The sequence below is a fragment of the Seriola dumerili genome, unplaced genomic scaffold, assembly GCF_002260705.1.
Source record: "Seriola dumerili isolate Sdu_G_001 unplaced genomic scaffold, Sdu_1.0 BDQW01000138.1, whole genome shotgun sequence".
Lineage (NCBI taxonomy): Eukaryota > Metazoa > Chordata > Actinopteri > Carangiformes > Carangidae > Seriola > Seriola dumerili.
This window is the reverse complement of record NW_019174393.1, coordinates 545,669-550,905: the sequence shown is the minus strand read 5'-3', so window position 1 is coordinate 550,905 and position 5,237 is coordinate 545,669. Positions and strand designations below refer to the sequence as shown.

Genomic DNA, 5,237 nt, shown 5'->3' with positions numbered 1-5,237 from the left:
AGCTCCGTGTGAACGGTCTCTCTGCCAGGAAACTGAAGGGAGAGTGACTGTTTTTTTAAGTCAGGGAGCTGATTGGAGGGTCGGGAACAGGTGTGCAGGGTGGTGTGGAAGTCAGGTGACGGCTGAAGGTGGGGAAACGCTGCAGATCAGACAGGGAGTGGCAGGTAAATGAGTACATGAGTGTCAAACTGACACACAATGTTAAGATTTGTATGAAGTGAAAATACAACAGCTTGTGTTAGTCCACTTCCTGTTTCAACTTGACAACCTGGGTCCCTTAAGAAATGTTTTTTTCCCGGTTTGGTGTGTGAGACCTGCACAGAGCTCTGACCTCAACCCAATCTAACACCTTTAAAATGAACTGGAACACAGACTGTGAACCGGACCTTCCCCCCCCCCCCCCGACATCAGTGTTGAACAAATAAAAACCTGCACACTGCTTGTACATGTTCCCAGTTCCTGTTTAAATCTACATGTACAACATTTAACCACCTTAGGCTCTTTATCATGTAAATATCACATCTGCATCGCACTACAAAGCCCAGGATCATCTGTTGACACACAGAAGAAGAAAAGAAAGACACACATATATACTATGTTCTAACAATATTGAGTTAAACAACAAAAAGAACAAAAAGGACAAAAACATTCAGATAATCACTAAAAGGACAAACATTTCAAAAGCAACAGAGAACATTTAACTCATCACAAATATAAAATAATTAAGGAAATGTAAAAACATGGCAGTAGACATGCTAACATACTGGAGGGCACTAAAGCCCAGTCTCAGAAACCCACACAGAAATGTAACATATGTCACCTATAAGGGGATATATTATTATCACATACATACATCCTGTAGTTTATAACATACATGAAATAGCCTTAGTAAAATGTGTATATGCACATAAATTAAAAATAGCAAGCATGTATGTTAATAATATATATTTAATTTATATGTGCAGGTTTATTAACAAACATACATAAAAAAATAATAATATCAACATATATTGACAGGCTTTGTGATGGGTATATATTTATATAATATAAATATGTCTAAAATATAAGCATACATACATAAATATGCTTATACATGTTAATATAATATAATTTTAATTTCTAAAAAGCTTCATATATAATTTTTAAATATGATTTTATCTTATATGCACATATTTATGTACATATATGACATTTGTGAACGGGTGGGAAGAAGGAACAAGATCACAGTGTATGTTATTATAGCAGCAGGTAGCTCCAAAACTCAGGTGTCCATATACTTTTGGCCTTATATAGAAGTAATTGACAGGATAAACCAGCAGCCGCCATTAGGGGGCAGTACACACCAACAGTCTGACCCACAGAGCAGCATGTGCACGAGGAGCCGGTCTCACATTTATCTGCACACCACATACTGGTGTGAAAGAACTGGAGAGGAAGATAATAATGTGGCACACACATGAAAATGACTGGGTGTGTGTTTTTGCTCATTTTTCAATTTAAATATAGTAGAAACTGAGATGAAGAAGTCGTATTTAGTGTTTTCATAAAGCTGCTCACACTCTCTCTGCTGTCACTCAGCTACAGAGTACAAACACTGAGCTGATGGAGCTTCTCAGCACAGGACGCACGTTAGCGGTTAGCATTTACATCTGTCTTATCTTTTCCTGCCCCCCCCCTCCCCCCCTGCTGGGTCAACACTCACCCATTTATTTATGGCCGTTAATCAATCACAGAGATACAGTGTGAGTTTCTGACAGCCTGGTTTTTTTTTTTTTTGTTTATTTTTTTAAAGACTGTGAGACGAGCGGAGAGGGAGAACACAAGCTGTGCAGGCGACAAAGATTCGATTCTCAGACCTTTTCCTTGATGGATGAGTTTACGTCCCTGCTTCAGTCTTTCCATTTCCCACAGTAAACTCAGGAAGGTAGCCACCTGTGAACATGTTGAGGTGACACCCAGTTTTATGAACCTATAACCAGGTGTATAAGTCTGTGTGTGTGTGTGTGTGTGTGTGGGGGGGGGGCTGAAGAGACTGCAGCGCCGAGGATCTTAATGTGACAAACAGCCAAACAATGGAGTTGAGGATGCCAGCAGCAGCCGAGGGAAGCGCTCTGCGGACGACTTCGTAAAGCTCCAGAGCCGCGGTGGACGAGGCAGGGACAGGACACGTACGACAGTAAAATGTAAAGCAGGGAATGAATCAACAAACAAACTCGCAGACCGCTTTCCCCCTTCTTCTTTTTTTTTTTTCCCCCCACAGGTGTAAATAATAAAATGAATGATGGCTGGGTTCCATTCAGCTGCTCCAGTTTCCGTGTCCTCGTATTGTTCACGCTGGCTGGCCGTCATGACATGTCTGCTGGTCTCTTCACAATGTGAACCTTTGTAATTGCATTTTATGACTGGCAGCAAAACAGCAGGTTAATAATGACTTTGTCTAATCATCACTCCGCCCAAGCCATCATTCATGTTGAATGTCCTCCAGCAGTATCCTGGGGTCTTTCCAAACCTCAACTTTCTTTGTTCTGCTACGACTTCTGCTGACAACCTGACACATTTTCCTCTTGGTTTGGTTTATTGTTTCACACAGAAAAACACTGAAGTGAACCAAAATGCATCATGACGAGACAGGTAAAAACGTTAACTCCGCCCTCTGAGGTGCTAGCACCTGTTGAAACTGCGCGTGGCTGCAGGAGTCAGATCACATCTACAGAGTGCGTCTCGTTATTGGGTCAGATCGAGGGCCGATCACGTTCCCATCACAAATTAACTGCTCTTTAATTTATTTGTGACCGGAGCAAGATACACCGGTATTGACTTTAACTAAGATATTTAAAAAATTAAATATTAATATGGTGTTTTTTCTATAGATGTTGCGATAACATCATTATCCTGAATTCATTATGCCACGATACTCATGTAGTAAAAATCTGATATCTGATATATGATTGATTTTACATCTGCCCGAAAAAATTGTTCTAAGGAGGAAAACGACTCAGTTTTAACTGAAATAAAGAATTCAGGTTTGAAAACATACTTATAAGAACTTTAAATGAACTGCTTCGCAAATCCTGTGAATGATTGAGCTGAACTGAACTGGCACTTGTGAAAGTCCTGACTCAAAATCATTTTAAAAGAAATCTGTGTGACTGACAGGAGAAATTATCATAGGGGCAGAATTTATGCCATCATTAAGCCCGGGACTGAAGAACAGGTAGATTTCTTCAGCGAAGGAGCAGCCAGTGAAGGAGTAGAGAAGCTCTGCAGAATCTGCGTCATAAAAGGAGACGAGACCCTCCTCATAATCGACAAACACTCCTACCTTCTCGGGCTTTGAAGGGAGTGAAAGAAGAAGGGGAGAACCGACAAGAGCTGCGTATTCGTCTCCGTTTTTCAACCACATGGTCCAGTAGCCATTTTCCGGGCACAGTGGGATTATTCCTTTCCTCTTGATGGACTTTTTGGCAACTCCCAAAGTCCATCTAGTCTTACCTTTAACTCCAGTCTCAAAGTAAAACCTCCCAGAGGAGAAACTGTTTTCCTAAGACACAACAACTGGGATTAAATCTCTCTGGGTTGTCTGGGAGATTCTTCTTCACGTCACCATGATGTGCTTGTTTGCCGTCACCAGACAGGACGAGAGCAGGATGTGCCGTATCAGGATCCAACGTCACGTCCACTGCGAACTGCCGGACCCTCTTTAGCTCGGCCTTGTGGCGCAGCTTCTTAATCTCTTTGCCAAGCGTCTCTTCCAGTTGATCCACAGCTGTGCTCACAGTCCCCTCGTATGAGGGTGGATCAATGCTGATCTCTGTCCGGTCGTTGGTGGGCGGAGCAGCGTTCAGGGTCGAGAAGGTCCGGAGGAAGTGGAGGTGGTCTTCAGAGCGCGAGAGCCGATCTACCTCAGCGCGCCTCCTCGTCAGCTCGGAGATCTCCTGCTCCAGCTCTCGGATGACACCTTTGGCCTGTTCCTCCTTCGCTCTCTTCTTCTCTTTGATCGTCCCGATGAACTCGGCCTTGGCTCGTTCCACAGACTGAGTCAGAGCGGCGAAGACCTGAACACCGTCTGCCGTCTCTCTGTCTGCGGCTTCCCTGCTGAGCTTTACCGAGTGTTCGACCTCCTGAACCTTTAGTCGTCTCTCCTGGATCATTCGGTCGGTTTCAGCCTCTGTCTTCCGCAGCTCTGCCTTCTTTGACTCAAACTCTTTCTTCATCGGAATGACTTCATGCAGCTTGTGGTCTAAAACAGGACATAGCATGCACACGCAGGTCTGGTCAGTCTTGCAGAAGAGCTCCAGAGGTTTATCATGTATCGTACACATCCTGCCCTCCATGTTCTCCACGGGGTCAATTAGCTGATGTCTTTGCAGGCGTGACGCTGTCAGATGGGGCTTCAGGTGAGTCTCACAGTAGGAGACCAGGCAAACCAGGCAGGACTTCCGAGCTTTCATTTTAGTCTCAGTGCAGATGTCACAGGGAACCTCTCCTGGTTTAGATACTTGTTGGTCTGAGCTGCTCCTTCCCACCGACTGTCTGAACTGAGCAGCCATCTCAGATATAAAAGTATTAACCCGCAAATCAAGCCTTCTGTGGAAAAGTTCTTTGCATGAGGGACACTGACACTGGACGTTAATGTCCCAGTGCTGCGTGATGCAGGTTTTGCAGAAGTTGTGTCCACACGGTAACGTGACCGGATCAGTGAACACGTCCAGACAGATGCAGCACAGGAGCTGCTCCTCCGTCAGCAGGCAGCTGGTCGCCGACATGATGACGCTGTTAAAGCAAGAATTAAAGCTTGATATTACAACACTTTTTCAAACCTGGATTACTGGTACATTATCTCGAGTCATTCAGACTGATTCACGGCTTGTTTATACTAAAGAAAATCACCACCTGTACTCACCGATGTCTAGAGAAAACTTCCTTCAAAAGGCCAGAGGAACAGAATTACAAGCTACTTGGAAATTGTTCCTTCTTTCTATCGGACTACACCTCTGCTGCTGCCCTTCAGTTCTTTGACTCACACACCTGGACTTTGCTCTTAAATGCTGCTCCAGTTCTTTCTGCTGATAAACCAGTTTGGGTGTTGCTGCCAGGACATTTGTTGTTTTTTCCTTCCTCATTCCTCAGCATTCCTCCTCTCCTCCGGCTCAGATCTACATTGATAAGACCCAATCAGAAAGTGAACGTGGGCGTCTGCACGTCATTGTTTTCAAAAGTCTCCGTTTCTGATCGTC

At 44.0% G+C, this 5,237-nt stretch overlaps 1 pseudogene; it reads right to left on the bottom strand.

Annotated features, from left to right (window-relative positions):
* Positions 1-3,145: 3,145 nt before the first annotated feature.
* Positions 3,146-4,907, bottom strand: LOC111224983 (annotated as a pseudogene).
* Positions 4,908-5,237: the final 330 nt, after the last annotated feature.